Raw genomic sequence first — 24,143 nt, 5'->3', positions numbered from 1 at the left:
AGGACACGGGACAGGTTCTAGCAGTCCAGCCCGAGGTGAGGTCTGTCGTTTGCGGTGTTGGCAGAGTGAACAGGAAGCCACGTATTTGCTACGCTTGTTGCTAGTCCAGGCCAAGAGAAGCAACTGCGAATTCGCTCATAGTTTTATGGAAACCAAAGTGACCGGCAGTGGGATCGTCGTGAAAGTCCTGCAGTATCTCGGCCCGAAGTGATCGGGGAACTACAGGAACCCAACGGTGTCCTTCGGGATGAAACACGTGCCGGTATAGCATCAAATTTTAGATCTTGAAATTCTTCAACTGTCGACGGAGTCGAGCGTTAGGTGTGTGAGGGGGTCCGCGAATGCATTCCACAACGGAGTGGCAGTAGGTGTCACTACGTTGGCAACTTGCAAACGCATGAGAATGGCAGGGTGGGAGCCGGTCGAGAGTTGCGAGCGAAGGAAATGCAGGAGACACGTCCTGCGGTTTGCTCATGGAAGGTGGTAAGCAGGCAGTGTTTGAAAACAGTGGTAGGGGACAACGAGATAGAGCATCGGCATCCTGGTGTTTCTTTCCAGACTTGTAGGTGACGTCGAAGTCGTATTCTTGTAAACGAAGTATCCAACGGCCGAGACGTCCCGTTAAATTCTTTAGCGTTGCCCACCAGCACAAGGCGTGGTGATAGGTATACCGACCGCAATGTGGCGGCCGTGCAGATAAGGCCGAAATTTCTGGACGGACCAAACTACGGCAAGACACTCTTGCTCGGTAATCGTATAATTATTCTCTGCAGCTGTTAGAGTGCGACTTGCGGATGCGACCACACGTTCTATGGAAGATTGCTGACGTTGCAGAAGAACAGCGCCGATACCGTGGCTGCTGGCGTCAGTATGTAGAACAGTGGGTGTGGTGTTGTCGAAATGACAAAGCACCGATTCGGACGTGAGGGCACCCTTGAGGACGTCAAAAGCAGTTTCGCATTCGTCCGGCCATACGTAGGGAGCTCCAGAAGGAAGTAGTTGATAGCGCGGCGCCGCAATGGTGTCAAAGTTACGTATGAAGCGCCGGAAATACGAAGCTAGGCCAAGGAAGCTACGCAAGTCCTGGCGCGTTGGGGCCTGGGGAAGCGCAAGACAGAGGTAGTCTTATCGGCGTCAGGTCGAATGCCCTCCTTGCTGACAAGGTGTCCGAGTACATTAATGGTTTTGCAGGCGAAGTGGCACTTTTTTTGCATTCAGCTGAAGGCCAGCAGCAGAAACGCATTTCAAGACTTCGTCGAGGCGCTGCAAGTGCTGATGGAAGGTTGCCGAAAATATGACAATGTCGTCAAGGTGGCATAAGCAAGTCTTCCAGTTTAGGCCCCGTAGCACAGTGTCAATCATGCGCTCAAATTTGGCGATAGCATTACACAGGCCGAAAGACATTACGTTAAATTCGCAGTCTATCAGGTGTGGCAAAGACAGCTTTTTTCCTCGTCTGCTTCGTGCATGGGGATCTGCCAGTATCCGGAGCGTAGATCAAGGCTGGTGAAATACTCCGCGCCTTGTAATGAATCTAACGCATAATCGATTCGGGGCAGTGGAATACGATCTTTGCGGCTTATTTTGTGCAAGGCACGGTAGTCTACGCAATATTACACGGAGCCGTCTTTCTTACGCACCAAAACAACAGGAGACGACCACGGGCTTGAGGAAGGGCGGATGATGCTTCGTTTCAGCATGTCGGCAACGTGGGTAATGATGATCTGGCGTTCGGCGGAAGAAACTCGATATGGCCGCCGGCACACGATGGAAGTTCCATCGTTGTGTATGCGATGAGCTGTTGCAGAAGTCTTTCCCAAAAGGGGAGAGTGCACGTCTAAGCAGTCTTTATGCTTGGATAACAACGCCAGTAACTCCTCCGTCTGCTGTGGCGTTAGATCGGTGCTGATTGCACTAGCGAGAACAGAAGCAGGGACCGTTCTATAGCTGTGGGTGCTTGTCAAACAGCAGTAGTCGAGGTAAGTACAGAGACAGGCTGAGTGTCCAAAACGCAAATTAGAACAGCGCCTGTAGGAAGAAGTACTGGCTCAGTGGTTGTGTTGAGTAGAGCCAAAGTGGCCGTGCCGTTGGTGGAACGAACAAGACTGTGTGCCAGAGCAATCCCGTTGGATGGTACAACTAAAACGTCACCATCGGCGATGTCAGAGTTAACTACAAGAAGTTCTCGGCCAGGAGGCACCATACAATCATCAGCAGTTCGTAAGCGAACGCGCGGTTCGGGCACGTCGTCGGAATTGTCGATCTCAGTCAAATTAACGAGGCGGGGACGGCACGAAGCGAAAGCAGACGTCGAATAGAGGACGTGCCACCTAGTATAAGCATGTGAGCACATTAATTCAACACTGCGAACCGGATATGGTGGCGAACCTCATCAATCGAAACTCGAACGGTCCATTGCGCCGATGGCCGAATCACAACATTATTTGCACCACGTAGAATAGCTCCATTGTAAGGTGTAGTAACCTTGCGCAGACGAGAGCACAAGTGAGCGTGAATAATAAAAATAGCTGTGCCAGTATCAATAAATGCTGGAACTGGTACACCTTCTACACACACTAATAAAGTATTGGCGGGGCAGACTGGAGGAATTGTAGTCTGTGCGGCACATGTAGCCTTCCCTCCAAAAACTGCATGACCTTGTTTTCCGATCGGTAGTCAGGAGTGCAGGTGGCGGGTATCACGGGTGATATCGAGCGTCGGAGAGGGGAGGGTGAGCGGCGGCGCCCTGGACGGTAGTTGCGAGGCGCGTCGGGATTTGGAGGCGGAGAAACTAAGCGCGGGGAAAGCCGGCGCTGGCAGGGACTCGGAGGCAGCAACGGGTCTCTCTCGTAAACATCGTAGTCACGGCGTTCGGCCTGTTGTCGTTTTCGACAAAAACGCAATATGTGTCCGCGAATACCGCAATAATAACAAATGGGGCGGGGCATAGGCCGGGTAGGGTAAAATGCTGTGGCAGGTGCACGAGGTGCGAGAGTCGCTAGACGTTGGTGAGTAGCAGGAGCAGGAGGCGTTGTCTGAAAGAACGCTGGTTGCATAGCCACTACCGGAGCATACGAAGTCGACGGTGAAGGAGGGGCACAGCTCACAGTGAAGGTCATGGAGGACAGCTCCTGTTTGATGATGTCGCGCAGGCTAGGAACCGAAGGTTGCGGCTGAACAACGGGAGGACTGAGCAGACCATACGATTGGACCTCTTCGCGTATGAGAGTCCGAATCAGGACATGCAGGTCCGTATCGCGTGGAAGGAGGCGTGTCACAGGCTACAGGTTGTAAACGAATTGTCTGCAGGGCGTCCAGATGTTGGCAAGTCGCAATAACATCGTTAACGGTATTGGAGTTCGTGATGGCCAGTGCGGTGAACGCGACGTGGCCAATGCCCTTGAGGATATGACGAACACGATCAGATTCAGTCATGGTTGCGTCAACCCGGCGACAGAGGGCGAGGACGTCTTCGATATAAGAGGTGTATGTTTCCCTGGAAAGTTGCATGCGTCCATCAAGCTTTTTCTTCGCGACCTCTGAGCGGACGTTTGGGGCGCCGAAAACTTCCCGAAGCTGGTGTTTGAATGCCGCCCAGTCTGGCAAGGAGTTCTCATGGCTCAGAAACCAAGTCCTAGCAACGTCAGTGAGATAGAATGCGACGTTCCTAAGCTTATGAAAATCATCCCACTGGTTATAGTCACTCACTCGGTCATAATTGTCCAGCCAGTCGTCAATGTCTTCACTAGGAAGGCCAGCAAACATGGTGGGATCGCGCTGCCGCACGCTGATGGTCCATGAAAGAACGGCTGGTGGGGCAGAGACGGTGACGCTGGGGGCTCCTGGTGGATCTTCTTGGGGCATGGTGGCGGAAAGGCGGAGCAAGCGGTGACCTGAATGAAGCTCCAGAGAAACTCGAAGTCGTAGAGGACCAAGGGATCCAGAGCAGCCTCCACCACTTGCGAGACAGCTGTTCAACCTCGACGGTTTATTATGCAGGCCGCGCGCTGAAGAGAATCACACTGGCCATGATGATGAATATATACAGATGAGGAAGATGAAGGGGTAATATAATGCTCACAATATATATGGATATATATTTATATATATACGTGGGGCGGAGCCGTTTTGGAACACTCTCAGCTGAGAATACTTTCAAGCAAAACTAAAATGCACCAAGAGTTGAGACTAGCACAAAAATATGTTTATTTTCAGCGAAATTGGTTTTTGAATACGTGTTTTATTCTCTGGGCTTTTCAGTAACAGGAAGTTTTTCCTGCAGCACGGGACAACCAGCCGGGACACCTGCACCCTCCAGGACAGTTAGGACAAGTCTGAAAGACATACAGGCATGATGAGTTAGGTGATTCGAAACTAAAATGAAGTGTTCTTTTATTTACTACCATTGAATCAAGCTTACCAACAACACTGTTTTCTACATTTATGTCAGCGACTACATTTGTTGTAATTAGACTCTCACGTCATCCATATTAATATACTTAGCTGATGTTGTGCTCGTTTAGCAATCATCGGCACCATAACACGATAAAAAGTAACAATCGCATCAAATAATACTAACACGTGACATTGTAGTTCACAATGCACTCAACTTTATAACCTAACACAATTTTTTGTCATTAGCAATCATCCGCTACTAAATTTGTGATAAGTGTATAGCCATAAGTTAAAGTATTGCTGTGATAGCTGGCATGTGGAGGGTAGAGAAAGGTTCAACATGAATGCACTATTTACTCTAACGTTGATGCTACTATATTTATGTCCTGCAGTGGACATAAATTAGGCTGATGATGATCATGACGATGATGATGTTACTGCAGTGTATAATCAGATCTTTGGCGAGAAACATCCGAATACGCGCCTGACATTGCGTTTTGTGCTCATAATGGCGATCGCCAACACTATCGACGATGAACTCACTGTGCATAACCAATAAGCAGCACGCATTGCGGGGCCGCCGCGCCCCTTGGAATAACACAGTTGCACATGCAATGCGTGCGATGGCTCAACGCGGTGATGTGTGCGTCAATAAATAACAGAGTAGTACTAAATACTATACCTGTTCCTTGGAACAGCAGCGGTTGATTACTGCACCTCAGTGAAGAATCATAGCACATGACATCTGCTACCCAAGTGCTTCGCACGATAAATGCAGCTGAACAATGCGCACCTATAGTGTTGGTATGCGTTGGTATTAACTGAAGCCAGCTTTGCAGGCGTGTATCAGAAATAGGCTTTGCATGGTACAGCGACATGCGGATCAATGAATTAAAGATGACTAAACGGCGTCCAAAACATTCAAGCACGTGTACTCCTGCTGAAGTACTTATCGGTGCTTTTGCACAAGCATGATGGTTGTTAGAAGGGGAAGCATCGGCTGGGAACCTAACAGCAGATCATGGCAGCCGCGGTGGCATTACTGTTGCTACTTATATCGGCTTCCTCGAGCCAAGAGCTGGGTGAGCGCGTTGCCATGGCAGGCGCTTAGTTTTTGTATATTTGACGTCGCTGTCCTGCTTATGGCATTCGTAATGCGCTTTCCGGTTACAATAAAGAAGCAATGCTGAGCGAACGAATGCGCCTAACAAATCGAAGTCAGCATGAAAGATAATCGAATGTTGGTTGGTCATGTAAAAATGCAGGCGCGAAGTGTAAAGTATGCATAGTGACTATTTGTGGTAAATACGCGTGATGGTAAGGCAGCTACATTCGTCGTTCAACTCAAAACCGAAGGCTAAACAGTCAAAGTTTATTTGTGTTCTATTTGTGGTGTATAGCGAGCCTACAAGTGTGTCGAGGAAAAGGCAGCCAAAAGAAGTAGCGTGCTACAGCATCTATTTCCATGCTGTCAAAATAAATAATTTCAATATATTACATTCATTAAAGACTTTCAATATACTCGCGCACGGACGCACAGTCAACTGACCTTCATTTTACGAAGAGCTATATTAACTTCATCCTCTTTACACTATTTTCCTAACCAAGAGTATTATTTATTTTTCTTTTGCACTTGTCTCACTACACTTATTCATTCTCGATGTCATTTGTTCTGTCGAACAAAAAACGTGTGCTTGAAATGAATTCCGGCCAGGAATGGACAAGTATCGAAAGTTTTGTTCAACTCTCTATGGCTTGCCTAACTCTTTCTATTGTGTTGTCAAATCTATCGAAAGTCTTCTTCAAATCCATGAAAACACTAGTTGCTGACAAGGCATACTTTCATTATTCTTGCACCAAGATTCAACATCATGAATTATAGACTATGTTTCCTAGGCCTGTTATGAAGCTCACGAAACATGAAGCGGGACAAAAGAATAAGTAAACAAAGAACACGTCGCAGCATATCATGTCACGCGGTAAAGTTCCAAAGTCTGGGGCATTCTTGCTCTTTTTCCTTTCCTCACGTTGTTTTCTACTAGCCCAAGAAAATATAGCTATGTCAGCGCACAGTATGTTAGTTGCACCATCTAAGCCCAGTCTCTTTCTTGACAAATCAGAAGTAAGGTTGAACATGCTGCTAGGCTTCAATTTGTTCATGGTGAAGCTGTATAGAAAAGCCTCGTCCATTTTCATTATGAATCCCTCTAGTACCTGGAGCAAGTAAAGCAGCCTTTTATTGGCATGAGCACTGAGTGACACTCTTGTTTATTGCGCAGCAACTTCCTGTTGGGACCGACTTCTGGTTTGTCCCAGAAGTGGGAAGAAATTTGTTTATTTATTTGAACATGCTATCAGCCCTTTACAGGGTCAGTACATTAACACATTACATGCTATACAACAATATACACTAAACACACAGAAGCGCATATGGTCAGCTATACACAAACAATATGAAGAACAATTCATGACACTTAGCGCATCAGCTTGTGGCACTTAGTACAGTACTATAAGGTAACAAAAAATGAAATCACGTACCACTAACATGAGTATTGTGGATGGGGGTCCGAAACTGCTCGCAGTCAGTCACGCTTACCACTCTCTCCAGAAGTTTATTCCATTCTCTCACAGTTTACAAAAAGAAAGAATATTTAAAACAATCCTTAGAAAATCTACCCTCTTTCACGTACTTTGAAAGTTTATTCCTCACTACCCGCTACGTTGTCTCAGTTATGTAGCGTTCCTTGTTTACCAGCACCATGTGATTCATAATGCTGCAAAAAAGGCTCAGCCTTTTCTGTTTCCTTCGCGTTTTAAGTAAAGGAAGGTTTGCCTTCTAATACAGGTGCGACACCAAGTCTTGTCTTCGGTACTTGAAAAAAATGAAGCGCAAGGCAAGCCGTTGCACACCTTCTAATTTTAGTGCGTTCTTTTAGTCCTACGGATCCCCGACTTCGCACGCATATTCTATTACAGGACAAACTAGGATTTTGTATACGGTAAGTTTAGACTCTGCGGGTGCTTGTTTGAAATTCCGTTGAATAAATCCCAGTCATTGGTTTCCCTTTCCTGCTATATTGTCAATGTGCGTCATCCAACTCAATTTTGCAAAGTTACGCCCAAGTTCTTGTATTCGGTCACTCGAGTTAGTGAGGTACCCAATAGGGAGCAGTTGAACTGGAGCGTGTATTCACCATTAATGTATTTGATCTACGTAAGAATTGAGGTTAAGTTGGTCAGCTGTGGAGGTTACTTCCGTAAAAATAACGCAATCATCTGCAAATATTTTGGCTTGAATTGATGGGTCTGCTTTCAGGTCATTGATATATATTAGGGAGAGCAGAGGTCTTAGCACAGAGCCCTGTGGCAATCCGGAGACAACCTCACATATCTTAGACTGGCTTTCTTTAACACTAACGAAGTGTCGGCGATTTATTAGAAAAGCTTCGATCCATTGAACAACTTTACAATTACCTAACACGACTCTTAACTTCAATTACAGATTCTTGTGACTGACCGTATCGAATGCCTTTTTAAAATCAAGATAAATTATATCTACTTGGCCTCTTCGATCTAGCACTTCACAGATTAAATGCACTGTTTCCACAATTTCCACAAGAATTAAACAATAAATCACAAATACAAACAGCCCTATTGAAAATTTGCCCGATGCTGGGCATGATGGAATCCATCATCCATCATCACGGTGGATTATGGTAATGGGCATGCTGGGCAGTGGGCATGCTGGGTGATGGGTAGAATGCCGGGTGATGGGTGGAATGCCGGGTGATGGGTGGAATGCCGGGTGATGGGTGGAATGCCGGGTGATGGGTGGAATACCGGGTGATGGGTGGAATGCCGGGTGATGGGTGGAATGCCGGGCGATGGGTGGAATGCTGAGTATAACAGTGGGCACATCAGGTCAAATGCAAGTTGTGTAATGAATCGAAGGAGCAGCCATTGCACTTAGGAAGCTCATGATGGGCTATCTTCATGCGTTCTTGAGTCTTGCAAAGTGTGCAGTCTGTATCTACATGTGGCCAAGTATGCCGCTACATTTTCATGCCATAAGGAATCAATGTATAGCACCATAATATGTTCCATATCTTCACACTTTATTGAAAAAATGCAATAGGTTAAGGCGATTCACGTCTTCCATACTCGCTTGCCCTCACGCCCGCTTCTGTGGAGAAGCTCCAAAGGTGCTTCGTTACAGAAGCAAGGTGGTGCTCTGGAGGTGGTGCTGGTGGCCCCATCGGATGTTCCCCGATGTACTTCTCCAGGCAGTCTAAAAGAGTGCAATAAATATAGAAATAAATTGTTATTGAAACCATTTGTAGTAATAAGTGAATGTAGGAAATCTGCTGCAAAAGATTCAACAAGTTTCAAATAATACAATGCAGCATATATTACACACAAATATGCTACCCAGCGCACATGGCCGAGCAGATTTATTTTCAGTGAGAATGTATGCACATGCATCACACTATTTTGCTGAGTCGCATGGGTTTTAGTAGGTGTTTGCCAAAGCTACGCCTCTTCTCATCAGGAGTTTGGCTTTACTGCAAAGTTTAGTCAAACGGGAGCTGCATTCGAAGCACCGTCAGGCAGATTTATTGCTTCCGATTTCGCATAATTTGTCTGCTCTTCAACCACCCAAATTTCTCTCAGATTTCGAGAGCCACAACTTGGCTAGACTGTCTCTAACGCAAGGTTGGCTTAATGGGCGTGTTGGTAAAGTTTCATCTTTGGTTAGCAGCGCGACGATCTACATGGAAGCGAGAGAAGGGATAGGAAAGAGCACTGACTTACAATTTTATTGTGCACGTAATCAAGGTTTAAATACCACGCTAAGGCACAAAAGAAAAAACAGAAAGGTAGCACGTATTCAGGACTCGGCTTCCAACATACAATATGCAAATCATGTGGTTAAATATTGCACTTCTTTATCGCACAGTGACAATGAAGGGGCACTGACACAGCGCTCCCCAGATTTGTGAATTTCGAGCACTTCAATAATTTCTCTGGTATGTTTGTTTTTGTTGCGACTGATAATTTGTGCGCTATCAAATAAGGGTTTGCAACGGTGGTCTCTGCAATGAATATCCAGATGACCAGAAACGGAGTTGAAAACATGATTATTATGCTCCTTTAATTGTTCATTGAGACAGCGTCCCATCTGACTAATGTATTTGCGGCCGCAGGAAAGAGGAATGTTGTAAACAACACGTACAGCGCACGTGACAAAGCGGTTATGGTTGGTTCTGCAGCAACTTTTTTTTTCTTTCTTTAGGATTACAGTTGACCTGCCTGCATAAACATGACAGCTTATGTGGTGCCGAAAACACAACATCGACACCAGCACGCCGACCAACTTCTTGAGAGTATGGGACAACGTGTGGATGTAAGGGATGACGGTGACTCTCTTCCTGGAAGTGGCAGAATCTGGGTTGCTAGCTTTTCCTTGCTTTTGCAAGCTTCCGGCTGCTGACGCAGCAGACTGCCCGGGTTGCCCGATTGCTCGTCTCCGGGCCTGTCTCCCGAAACTGGTTTTCATTAAGTGGTGACAGGACATTGAAAAGGAATTGGTGAAGCATAGGCAAACGATTTCTTGCTTGATGAGCATTGAATGGGCTGAGTTAAAAGGTAAAAGAGCTTTGCAAGCTCTGGGTTCATACATCCAGCACAGCTGGTGGTTCCTAAAAATGAGTCTGAGCTCTAAACACCTAATTGAGTCGGCAACTGCCAGCTCATGGGTTAAGACGAATGGATGAAGACATTCTTTAAACAGCGATAAAGCATCACGGCAGCTAGTTTCGACAGTGTCGGCCGTGAGTATCTAAATGAACTAAAAAATTATCTACAAACCTAAAAACATGCCACGAAAGACAGAAGGCGTTTGGAAAGCGCACGGCGGGAAGACGTATCTACAAAGGGGCGGGGTTTGCATTGGTTCATGCATAGCGCCCATGCTGAGTGACATCTTGCTAGCCACTCACGGCTGTGCACTTTCCAAACTCCTTGCGTCTTTCGTGGAAAAAGTTTAGGTTTGTAGATGATTTTTTGGTTCTTTTAGATACTGACGCCGACACTGTCGAAACTAGCTGCTGTGATGCTTTATCGCTGTTTAAAGAATGTCTTCATACATTTGTGTTAACCCATGAGCTGCCAGTTGCCGACTCGATTAGGTTTTTAGACCTGACTCATTTTTAGGAACAACCAACTGTGCTGGATGTATGAACCCAGAGCTTGCAAAGCTCTTTTACCTTTTAACTCAGCCCATTCAAAGCTCAGCAAGGAATCGTTAGCCTATGCTTCACTAATTCCCTTTCAAAGTCCTGTCACCACTTAATGGAAACCAGTTTCGGGAAACAGGCCCGGAGACTTGAGCAATCGGGCGACCCAGGCAGTCTGCTGACGTCAGTAGCCGGAAGCTTGCAAAAGCAATAAAAAGCTAGCAACTCAGATTCTGCTATGTCCAGGAAGAAAGTCAGCGTCATCCCTTACATCCACACGTCCCATAATATCAAGAAAGTTGGTCGGCATGCTGGTGACGATGTGTTTTTGGCACCACATAAGCTGTCACGCATAGGTCAACTGTAATCCTTAAGAAAAAAAAAATTGCTGCAGAACCAACCATATTAACCGCTTTGTCACGTGCGCTGTAGGTGTTGTTTACAACATTCCTCTTTCCTGCGGCCGCGAATACATTGGTCAGAGGGGACGCTGTCTCAATGAACGATTAAAGGAGCATAATAATCACGTTTTCAACTCTGTTTCTGGTCATCTTGGTATTCATTGCAGAGACCACCGTTGCAAACCCTTATTTGATAGCGCATAAATTATCAGTCGCAACAAAAACAAACATACTAGAGAAATTATTGAAGCGCTCGAAATTCATAAATCTGAGGAGCGCTGTGTCAGTGCCCCTTCATTGTCACTGTGCGATAAAGAAGTGCAATATTTAACCACATGATTTGCATATCGTATGTTGGAAGCCGAGTCCTGAATACGTGCTACCTTTCTGTTTTTTCTTTTGTGCCTTAGCGTGGTATTTAAACCTTGGTTATGTGCGCAATAAAATTGTTGTAAGTCAGCACTCTTTCCTATCCCTTCTCTCGCTTCCATGTAGATCGTCGCGCTGCTAACCTAAGATGTCTCCAACGAATGCAGGAGACCTGCAAGGTGCTAGTTCTGTCATCTGCTACCGTTAGCCTGTTGCTCGCAGTCTGTATTTCATGCAGTGGGCGAGGAAGCGGGTCGTAACTTTAGCATTAGCCAAGTAGGCATAAAATTTTTTGAATGTACAAGCCGTAGTCATGGCTGGTTTCCATGCTTTATTTAGCTGCAATGATGGCAACCAATGTTTTAGTGTTCATTTGAAACCCCATATAGCTTCCTTGCTAAGCTAGCCTACATCTTCAATGTAAAAAAGCCTAAGGAAGCATCTTAATACATATACAGAGCAATCTCTTATGCTCGTTTGTTCCTAAAAACCTTTTTAGCAACAAACGGTATTTGCAGCAGACTGTTGATGGCAGTACAAGAGTTACTGGCACTTCATTCATAAAGCAATTGAAACTGCGCAGAAAAACTAGGCGTTACAGCCACAATATGTTGTCATCCGTTCTAATCCAGGCTGGCCGCGAGTTCTAGAACAATGCATGATGCCTAGCACCTTGATTTTTTTAGGGCACTGATGACAGGCATGAAAATTTATAGGAAGCTGCACACAGGTCAAGCTCAACTATCCATGTCATAGCGTACATGTCAATAATGTGCGAGGTGTTTATTTTGTGTAGTAATTCTTTCCTCATCTTTATGCTCAAATAAGGCACATGTTGCCAGCTGACTTTCTTGATTGCTTGTCATTGAAACCGATTATAGGGGAAACTGCAGACAGTTTTCGCAAGAAACCAATATCTCGATATTATCCTATGCTGCTTTGACAGTGCATATATACGGCTTAAGAAAAAGACACATGTATAGGCACTCGCATCATTCTTGCTTTGGCATTTCTTTCCATTGTGTGTACATCAACGTTAACTTATCCAGATAACTTTCAGATATACAGTCAAGTTTCTTATATGAGGTGAATGTTCACTTACTCTTCACAGCAGCCACTTTCTCTGGTGTTGCCAGAAGCTTCCCAGATGCATCAGAGATAGTCCGGCTGACCGGCCCAGTCAGGCTTCTTTCCCCAGCTTGTGTTGGTGTCCACAGGTGCTGTGCCAGACCTAATGCGCACTTGGCTTCGGAGGTACACTTTAGTATGTAAGGCCACTTGTTGAGTGGCATCACAAATCCCACACCAATCTGCACCTGCAACAGATAGAAAGTATTTTTTTTTACCAGTAATCGTAACCCTAAAACACACTTGCATAAAACAATATTGTATAGGTTAGGTCCTTTGATTTCTGATAAAATCCCATAATTTCCCATTTCTGCACCTCGAAAAAGCGTTATAAAAATCGGGTTAAACCCACTCTTACCACGAAATTAACCTTTCCTGTAAAGGATATTAAACTAATAAAATTCCCCCACCTTGTGGGCAGCAAGCAGTCATATTTTATACAGTTTAACCTTGCAATAAGGAAATTGATGGAGAAAGCAAAAAATTGGTTCAAATAGGCGCAGTACCACGCAGAGAACAGTGCAAAAACGAGTGCCATCGTGGCCTCCAAGATTGTAAGCAGTGTCACACTGAGAACAGAGCACGCGTGACCTGAGGGAGCCATGTGCGCCAGTTTCCAAAGGCCAATACCATTATACACTGCACGGCCTCGTTCTGAAGAACACTGGAGAAATGCCTTGAAAGCATGATTACCCTTGCACGGTTGAAAAAGAGTGAATTTCCTTGCGATTTCTGAAATCCACGTGCAGCACTCACTCATCTTCGCAGTTAAATCATCGTCATGACTAAACTGGTGCAGAGGATGCGCCAAGTCCCGTCGCAATTGCAAACTTCAGAACTTGGTGTGCACCCTCCTTTTACTGCGATCGGATTTGACATGTTTGTTTTAACAGTACGGTGCTATTGAGTATGTTCATTATATGTGGACGCAGTTTGAACAGGCATGGTCAGAAAATAATAAACGCAATAAAATGCGGTCATTTTAAACCAATATTTCGTTATATCTGCGATTGTTATAAGCGAGAACTGTAGTGCACATGAACGTAAGCTGCAAGAATTTTTTGACATAGCGCTCCAGTAATAGCACAAGTAAAGGCATTTGATAAACCGCTGATAAGCCATCACTGTTTCTCACTCCTTCGCTACACTCGTTACTCGTGCCCTCATACTACACTACAAAGTGCAGCTAAAGCTACGAATTGCATTGCACGGCAGAAGTAAGGTTCCTCCATTGTCTGCCCCTAATCACTCTCCCCATTAAGATAGCTTAATGGAACCTTCACAAACGCTTCAGAGTTGCACAATGGGCGACCCCCTCCGGCATTCTCAGAACATAAAATTGGCTCTTGTCATGTCGGTTCTGTCCTTCCTCAATGATTGACTGGTCGACAGCTTTTGCTCCTAACGCCGAGGTCACCTGGAGCACCCTGTTGACATCGTGATGCACGGAGGCAGTGCCAGAAAGGCCAGGGGAGCAGTACATGAGTTTTTTTTATTTGTGGCATTCCCACAGCACATAGCACTGCCGCATTCACCAGACTATGGTCATGGCATTCTCTACATCATGCACACATTTCTTTGAAATATCAACTGTCAGATGTTATGTTTAGGGGCCCTTTAAGAAATTTTCTTCATTTATATCAAGGCCGTCATAAGGCTTTCTAAATAAACCTCCAGTTTAGACAGCAACAATTTTGTGTTGTTTCCTTAGTCCTTGATTTTCTGTGCTGTCCACAATGCATCATTTCCAATCAATGTCTTTGTGTATCACTGTTCAAACACCATATTTTTTTTGATAAGCTGACCTGCAATACATCTTCAATGTAAAGTAGCCTAAGGAAGTGTCTCAAAATAAAACAAAGCAATCTGTTATGCTCGTTTATTTCTAATAAACATATTCTTGCAGCAAATGGAAATTGTGGGAGACTGCTTGTGGGTGCTAAAAAAAGAGTTACTGACAGTTATATTTACAAAGAAATTGAAATTGCACAGAAAGGAAAAGGCTAGTTACAGTCACACTGTGTAGTCATCTGCTCTAATCCAAGCTGGAGGCGAGTGCTGAAACTTTGTATGATGCCTCAGTGCCTTGCTTTTTTTTGGCGTCGACAACAGGCATAATTTATCGCAGGCTTATCACGACAAATACAGATATCCATTTTATAACTGACATGCCACTAATGTGCAAGGTGCTTTCTTTGTGTAGTAATTCTTTCTTCATTTCTATTCTCAAATAAAATGAAATCGCTGCAAGTAAGCCAAAAGTACTGATAGGACACATGTCACAAATTTCAATAAGACAGATGTGCTTAGAAATCGCATGGCTCTGAATGTTGCAGATTATAACAAATAGATCACCACCGTCACCACATTGGAAAGACAGTGGTTTAAATAGCTTCTTTTCAGACCACACAATTTGCCAAGCTGTGTCAGAACCAAATTAATTTTACTCAGAAACATTTTTTCAAGAGCATTAGGATGAATGCTGCAGCATGGAAAACTATGATCGAACATGTCAAGTCTGCATTACACTTTTCAAGGAACATAAGGTGCTGAAAATCTCACTTGTCTTTAAGACAATAAACAGTAGGCACTAGCATCAATCATTGTTTGGCATTTCTTTTTGCTGTGTCAACGCTACTCATCCAGATAACTTTCTGATATACAGTAGTGAATGTAAATCATTCAGGTAACTCAGGTAAAATTGAGGTAACTGTTCACTTACTCTTCACAGCAGCCACTTTCTCCGGTGTTGCCGCAAGCTTTCTGGTTGAATCCAAACTGTGCGGCAGGCCTGCCCAGTCAGGCGTCTTTCCCCAGCTTCTGCTGGTGTCCACAGGCCCACATCTACGGCACACTTGGCATCTGATGTACACTTTAAATATACTGCCACTGTTATAAGGCAGCACAAAGCCTACACCAATCTGCACCTGCAATAGATATGAAGTGTTATTTCTTTGACCGATACTCATAACACTAAAGCACATTTGTATAAAAATCTTTTGTAGGTTAGGTCCTTCGATTTGTGAAAAACCCCCAAGCCCTTTTTTGTGCTGATGACAAGTTTCACAGTTCAAACTAACACATTCTCAAGATATAACTGTAAGGATGTGTTTTTGGGCTAGTTGGTTCTTCATCATCAAGTAACAGACAGCGCCAGAATATACACAGGACCAAACGACGAGTAACGAGACAGACACAGGGCGCACTAACAACTGAAAGTTTATTCACAAAAAGCGCAGAATATGTATACTGGCTGAACATGAATAAACACAAAAAGGAAACTGTCACTTGCATCACATGGCCAAGCCTACTGCGCGCGAAATGGGGATCTAGTAAGGAATCTGATATCCTTATCCGAGAGTATGACGGAGGGCATGCTAATGCCCTCCCCATTTCGCGCGCAGTAGGCTTGGCCATGTGATGCAAGTGACAGTTTCCTTTTTGTGTTTATTCATGTTCAGCCAGTATACATATTCTGCGCTTTTTGTGAATAAACCTTCAGTTGTTAGTGCGCCCTGTGTCTGTCTCGTTACTCGTCGTTTGGTCCTGTGTATATTCTGGCGCTGTCTATTACTTGATGATATAACTGTAACTGCAGAATTATTCACCCAACATACACATTCTCTTGTATAGCTCAATAGCCAACATACACATTCTCTTGTATAGCTCAATAGCTTCGGACATGGAAGCACTTGAAATGCTAGTATAGTGTATACAGGCGAGGTCAACATAAAGCGTATGAACACACCCAGACATATTGCTAACATTCAAGAAGAACTTTTATTTCCCGGTACCCCATCTTGTACCTCGGCTTGTGCGTCAGAGAATACATGTATAAGTGTAATCATTAGTACAACAGCAAACAATTGCAAAAAAAAAATGCTGACGCTTGCACGGTAATCTCAGCTCATATGCAGGAATTCCGATTTTTTTTAACACAAAATATTTGCTAATACATATGTGACCAGCCCTGACAATCCACTCATTCTGTTGAGTCAACTCACACCCATTTCTACCTAGAATACGGTACTTTCAAAACAGGAACGGCAGCCACATTTTAAGAATTGAAGGAACAACAAACCATTTGGTGCCGTTATCTTCACTTTGTTACTGTGCTTACGCAGCCTCATTCGCACATCTGCCTGTTTAGCCTATGTAGCTTCTTCCACAGAATAATCCAATGTGATATATAATGTAAGCTCTGCATTTGACAACACTTTACCGTTTTTTTTTACATTTTACACTTGTGGCATTCCTGGTAAATGCTACCTAGTTTGGTGCAGAATAGACAAAGTTGATGTCTGCTTGCTGTGCTTTTTAAGTTGTGTGAAAGGCTGTGATATACGGTCCTGCAGCATCCTTTATCTTGTTAATGGTGGCACCCCATGCCATTCAGCACACATCTGCCTCTGCAGTGACTGTTTGAGCAGGGCTTCTGCAACGAGCACCAGGAACTAACTTGGGTAGCCAACCTCGTGAAGGTTTGTCGGCTGCAACCTAAAGGTTGCATTCATTAGTTTCTAGCATGACTTTCTTTTGCACCAAAAATGTAGTCGATTGCAGTGCATGTGTTATATATTCTATTCCATTAAGCTGTAGAAGCTATATAGGCCAAAGGTGCTACATTATGTGAGCACAGTAAAAAAAAGACGGACACCAGATAGTCGCTTTTTGTGCCTTCATTGTTTCAATGTAGCTGCCATCCCCATTCTGAATGTGCTCTTATTCGATGCTGAAATGGGTCGAGTTGACTCTACAGATTACAGATAAGTGGAGTTTTAGGATTGGTGATCCGTGCATTGGTAAACACTTTAGTACATTGGCAAATAAAAAAAATGAATTCCTTCATATGTGGACAGATGGCACTACAGTTACAAGTTTTTATCGATATATACCATCGCTTCGTTTCGATCAGCTTATTGAAACCCCACTGACACACTTGTCTATGACTTTTGCTATCCAGTGCACCTCTAAACTTCTTTTTTGGTTTTTGCGTTTTTCAGAAACCTGGTGCTACTAAACAGTTGAGTGCATGTGCATTTATTACAAGAGCTGCTAAATGGCTAGCGAAACTAGGGAATGTTAATGACAGAGCGAGACAGCCCAAAAACAATGTAAAAATGGGTATGGTAGCCATTTAGCTGCGCTTTAATAAATGCGCTTGTTGTCCACTGTTTAATAGCACCAGGTTCCTGAAAAATCCCAAAGCGAAACAAATTAATTGTAACAATGTATAGCAACAGCCAAAGATGTGTGCCAGGACGGCATAACTTTGTCTATAAAGAAGATGTTATTTCAGGTTAAACACTTGTATCTGTAGTGCCTTCTGTGAGCATGCCAGACAGTTGGTTTTCCTAATTGCTTTTGACATTATCATAAGCAGTCAGTGTTTGTTCTAAAAAAAGTTGTAATGCGAAAAACCACAATTCAGTTCTCTTCGCATGTGTCAAAGATTACATTAACAAAAAAAATAATATTTGGACTGGCTAGTATAAATTCATGGTACCATGGCACCACGTTGAACACAATAAGAGGAATATCTTCGTGTGTTCCACTTCTCATGCAAAAAAACAATGAAAGATTGCAGGTGTAGGTGCACAGACATTTTATGCCTCACAAAGCATCAACTTTCTGTGTGCCTGCCAGTGAAACCTTCATTTATACTACACCTATCAATAGTCTAGCATTTATTTGAGATGCCACCGAATAGTTAAGAGACTGACAATGCCACGGGATAATGTACAGCCATATGTAACGCTCAAAGCAACAACAGTGAAAAACACTGTGAGCCACACCCTACTTCTAGCTTTGGAATAAGTAGCAATTTCATTGACTCTTGGAAAAGCATACATAATATCTACTGTACAGGACAATGAGACACACATAACAGATGGAAGTTACTGACAAAAGCATATGCACACTATTTCTTGAGTTTACTCAGTTATAGCATAAATTGAAATGCGAACAGGAATATTTGTTACGCATAATTACATGGATGTGCAACATGTAATCACACTGTAGCTGGTTTCCAAGCATGCAGTAGTCTCAAGTGCATGTTTTGGAGTCTAAATTAGACCGCTGTTACAAGTGCAGCTAAACCTGGAAATGAACCACTTTCTAGTAGTTTAGGAATTGGTTGCATTTGAATTCTTATGGTAGATATATTTTGTACATTCAGTAAGTTTTTCATTCCAAATCAGTACTTGTGCCTGTTCCCCTGTTTCAAGAAAATTTTTAAACTGCGCGACGACAAGACGTGAACAGAAACATTGAAGCTCACACACGTTTCTGTTCACGTTGTGTCTTCTTTGCGCAGTTTAAAAATCTTTGCTGAATCTATGAACTGACTAGCCCAACAACATGCCTTACTTCCCTTGTTTATGCATCACAGTTGCAATTCATTCAGCCCGACCACACGAGATGTCACACTGAAATTCCATAAATCTATTTTACAGCTACGATAATGACAAAATGATTTAACAACAAAGCCTAGACTTACCTACTTATATGTCTCTTCACTCGGGCATAGGTCAGTGCTGCACACAGATATTAATCACCAACGTCATCTGCAGAGGAAGAGGCTGAAAAAAAAAACAGGTTTTCTGAAAGTACAGAAATACAGGACAGGCTCTAAAACTATGTCGAGTGACACAACACATGCTAGTCAATTTAGAGGTTATTACATACAAAAGCATACAGTTTCACACAGACAACTGTTGCACTGAATAAGAGATGACACTGTGACAAACACAAGGACTATTTTAGCACTTGCGCATTGTCTACCAATCAGCTGATAAGTTTATTATGAGCAAATAAAGACTGAAAGAACCCCAACTGATCCCACTAATGAGGTGCACCTACTGACACATTAAAGTAGCTACTCCACAGTCTGAGATTTCAGGAAGGAAATGTGTTTCTGAAGTTATTGAGGTGTTACCTGAAGTGTAATAAGTGTACAATAAATTTCTTTCCATGTGATGTTCTATTCACAGTGACAGTTCAAAAAATCTGCTAAGCCACGTTTGGTATTATGCATGTTGAATTTCTGGAACTTTTCGGAAATTTGCAGTTTTTTTTTCAGTATTTATGCTTTCCACAGGTCTGTTTACGTCCGACAAAGTAGTACCAGCTACAGCATGCTTGCTCTGAGTGTGGCAGTAGTGATGTGTTATGCCAAGGCAATTCCAGCTGACCTGCCTTGGATTCAAAGCAGTTTAATTCAAAAAACAATTATGGGGGTTTTAAATGTCAAAACCACCATCTGATTATCAGGCACGCCGTAGTGAGGGACTCAGGAATAATTTGGACCACCTGAGGTTCTTTTAACGGGCACCTAAATTTAAGTGCACGGGTGTTTTTTACATTTTCCCCCCACCGAAATGCGGCCGCCGTAGCCGGGATTTGATCCTGTGGCCTCGTGCTTAGCAGCCCAACACTATAGCCACTAAGCATCCACGTCAGGTGGCGGTTTAATTCTAAGCATGCTTGACCACATACATAATGCCTAACCACATATATAATGTGCGACAAGTTCTAGATCACACAACTCTGCCCACTTTCTTGCTCCATGCAGGTGAAAATTCAAATTTGCGACACCACTATCAGAGGAAGTAGAGCAGATGCTTTATAATTCCTGACAGTGATATGCAGTCATTATTTCACTCTAAAACAAGCGAAATGCATGTAAATGGTTTCTTGATGAACCCATCGCCACATAAAGAAAGCAGCAGACGTCTTCCACAATCTACGTAGTGCACCAAATTGCAACTAATAATCTCAAGCTCAGGTGTACTACCTTCAAGGCATGGGCACACATACAGTGCAGGAAGCTTACTGCCCATTCGAAGCCAACATGTGCCGTATTTTACAAACAGCTTGATATAAAATATGCAATTGGAACATTATTGCCTCTTCCATATTGACAGCGTTATGAAATGCCTTTGGACCTGTTGCACAGAATAGAAATTTTCACATTCAAACAGTCTCTCTAATAAAAAAAAAAGCTTGTACAAATCAGTGCATACATTTATTAAGAAAGAAATGGCAACTGTTCTACAGTGTTCCGCCGATAACCACTGCAAACCACCACTCAGGCTCGCAAGCCAACAATTTGCCATTGCATTTGTCCCACACTTGTAAAATGAACGGAAAACTACTACGCAAATAGAACGAGAACACAGCTGTGTATTTCAGGCACAGTTTTCTTGCAGTCCTGTACGAACTACCTCGGTTTAACAGCCCTTTTCAGTGCAAAATGAAATCTGGAAAAACGTAATTAAAGAGAAGCATTTTCTGTAACTGCGTAAATCCGCCGAGGATACTGTAATACGAAGTTCTCTCAATATGCATCAGCTATCAACTTCCGTGTCACGCTACACATATAATCGTTTAAATCTATTCCTTAAACACCGATAATTAAAAGTGCAACCGTGCACACTCATCACGGCTCCGTACAAACAAAATGCGCCGCAAAACAAACACTTCTAAATGCAACGTAATTTATCTTACGGTATCGACTCTTGGTTCGCAGAACACCGCGGTGGCTGCAGATATTTTTTTAGCGCTGTAGCTCGGACGTATTCATACCGACGTTTCGGCTTCGTTACGAGTCAATACAGCGTTTAATGCAAACCGCAAATTTAAAATGCACGGTGATCATCTTGCCGGCGGAATATCTTTGCGTCTAATACTGGGAAAATTTTACGAGTGGTAGTGCGCACGTCTTATCTCACTACCAGCGCGTATTAGTAGCGACTAATCTCTACAAACGTAGTGCGCAAGCAGATTCAACGCCACTGCAACCGCATTCGGTACCACGCTGTTCGATTTCCAGGGAAACAATGCACAGAGCAATGATAACGCGCAACGTAAAAAGGATAGCATGCACACCTACCTTTGGCACGAAAAACACGCGTCCGTCCGTCTTGTGGCGATGTGCCGCGCTGCCGATTGCCGGGCGTCCGTTGGTCTCGGTGCAATGTGCCGACTTCCCGATGTTCCCGGACTTCAAAGCATTTCTCCTCGCCACAGAGCGCGTTGTCGAGAAGGAACTTCGGCACTGCTTTTCACTGTTGTGCGGAAGCATTTGAAGACGGTATCCTCCAACACTACGAATCACGTCCGTCCGCAAATCAAACAAAGGGATCACTGAGGTTGTGTTGCAGTAGGTTGCTGTTGAATTAGTTCCTCCCGTATGACGCATCATATCCGGCCCAGAAGTTCCTCCTTCGTTAATGAGCGCAATATAAAAGCGACATCACGAGATAGTAAAAGAAAAAGTCACTAAACGACGACTGCATCACCACAGACATACGCACGCAGCATAACACGACGCCATGTCTGTAAACAGCGATAGTGGCGACGCTACGGCCGCGGTGCCTGAACAGGTTTCAGTTTCGATTTCAAAATATCACCTCCTAATTCACTTTTGTGGATGGTGTCAGGAACAGCTCAGAATAATGCTCTAACGCTCAATGTAAAAGCAACGTGATATCTTAGTCTATCGGTGCACCATGCAATATTGATTGTACACTATGCAATCAGTATTGGAGGGGTGGAGGGGCTATATTGTTATCCAGGTTCAGTCCGAACTGTAGGCTTTCGGTACTAAATTTTTGTTTATTTTGGCGTTTTCTAACGCCAGTTCTCATTCAGTTTGCGTAAGTTTTGCTCGAACCTTTCGTCTGTAAAGTAAACGCTTACAATGAGACTTAAAATCCTCTTTCAACGCGCAAGCGAGCTGCCAGCCTTTCTTGTAGGGTCCGGAATATTTCGCAGCGCCGGTACAGTGTACTAGAAGGCCCCTTCTAGTACACTGTAGCGCCGGTTCGAAAAAGGATTGTGCGCTCACCGCTGCACTCTTCTTGCTCAAATTTTGCAGAATGATCGCATTTTGAGTCTGCTTCATTTAGTATAACACTTACCGCAGTTAACTGCCTGGTTTGTAAGAAAAAAAATCAAATTTGCCTTCATTTGTGGCGATGCGAGCTGATCCACCGACGAGCTAGCATAAATTTGTTTCGCCGCCTGCCGGAAGCTGCGGAAAGCAGCTGGTTAAGGTGGTTTGCCGCCTGTTGCCCGCTCCTAGAACACGCGGCTAACCGGGCTGACCGGCTGCTTTCTACAGCTGCCGGCAGGCGGCGACACAACTTTATGTTAGCGCCGTCGCTGGAACAACTCGCATTTCCATAAGTGAAGGCAAATTTGCATTTTTTTCCCTTAGAAACCAGGCAGATAACTCCGGTAAGTGTTATACTAAAGGAAGCAGACCCCAAAATACGATTTTTCTGCAAAATATGAACAAGAAGAGTGCAACGATGAGCGCAAAACTTTTTTTTTTTTTTTTTCAGACAAGAAATATTCAGGACCGTCTATGTTGCAGTGGAGCGCGTCTTCTTGATTACCAAAGTTCGGTGTCATTTGCCCAACCTTGTGCTTCTCGATCGAGCAGCCGTAGGTTTGCATGCCAATCGCCGCCGCAACTCGACACGATATACGAAGAAACGCTATTCCTGTTTCCGTGGGTTGTATACGCGCGGTGTATGATCAGGCGCGGTGTTCTGGCGGCGATCCGCTCGATCCCAGAAAACGCATCTCTTTAGCAATGGGGGTAAAGTTCGTGGCAAGACTGTCAGCAGTAGTGATTGCACTTACGGGCAAATTACAGTGCAAAGTACGAGTCCGCCGTAACAGTGACGGTGTTAACCGACGCATGCAAATTATCAACCAATCTGCGTATCGCACTCCCTCCACGTCGCGTCGCTTGCAGCCGTCGCTCGCACGTATATGTGGTTTCACCTGTGGTGTCACCAGCAAAGCAACCGGCTTGAGCGTTATCGATCTCTTTGGCATTGCTTGTCGACGTCGCGTGCATATCGTGCGACAAGGGTGAATCGCGCCCATTTCCATGACAAGAATGCAGGGGACGCAAACAGCAGTTAGCGGCGTCACGAGTTCATTATTGAAGCTTTTAGCTTCGGCGCTTCGGCATAGTCAATTAGTTGACATTTTCGTTAACGGGAACAGGGCATTTACACATCTTCCACCAGTTCAGAAGTCATTAAGTTTCTCATTGTCTGTCGTGTTTTTTGCGAGAAAGTACCCAGATGCATTAGTAATTAATTTAATGAGAATATCCCAGACTCATGGAGTCGCAACAATTAGGTGATTTTCTCGAATACAGTATCACTGTATTCGAGAATCTCGTGCGTACGTTCCACCAATCAATAGCTTAATTGAAATACGGAAACATATCTTGTTATTACATTCACCGTGATCACTAGAGCAAAAGCTACCAAGCGCATACGTACATATATATACCGGGTGTTCAAAATTAAACTTTAAGGAATTTTTAAAAACGGCCTGTGGCAGGTAGCATAATTCTTATCGCTGAGCTGGGTTGTTCGAAGAGGCGGACATTAGCAGCACGAGAAATCGAAACACATATTCAACTAATTAATAAAAATTGACTAATGAACATCTTAGTTAATTACTTTACGGCACATATTGCAATTTACGAATTGTAACCAGTGAGTTTGCAAGACACGTCCACTTGAAATGAATTTCCAGGATGACACCAGTTTCAAGATATTTCCCAAACTGTGGGACGAAATAC

General features: G+C 44.0%; 1 long non-coding RNA gene across 2 annotated transcripts; it reads right to left on the bottom strand.

Moving 5' to 3' along the window:
• Nucleotides 1-8,493: 8,493 nt before the first annotated feature.
• Nucleotides 8,494-21,856, bottom strand: LOC119465334 (uncharacterized). Of its 2 annotated transcripts, none has more exons than XR_007463615.1 (5): nt 21,423-21,856; nt 19,029-19,131; nt 15,252-15,456; nt 12,504-12,717; nt 8,494-8,683 (listed from the first exon to the last, which is right to left on the bottom strand). It is a non-coding gene; the product is annotated as an uncharacterized LOC119465334 (long non-coding RNA). The 2 variants fall into 2 exon arrangements; XR_005194821.2 differs by having other exon boundaries at nt 19,029-19,110.
• Nucleotides 21,857-24,143: the final 2,287 nt, after the last annotated feature.

The sequence above is a fragment of the Dermacentor silvarum genome, chromosome 9 (genome assembly GCF_013339745.2).
Source record: "Dermacentor silvarum isolate Dsil-2018 chromosome 9, BIME_Dsil_1.4, whole genome shotgun sequence".
Taxonomy (NCBI): domain Eukaryota; kingdom Metazoa; phylum Arthropoda; class Arachnida; order Ixodida; family Ixodidae; genus Dermacentor; species Dermacentor silvarum.
Note: the sequence above shows the minus strand (reverse complement) of the source record. Positions and strands in the feature narration are given on the sequence as shown.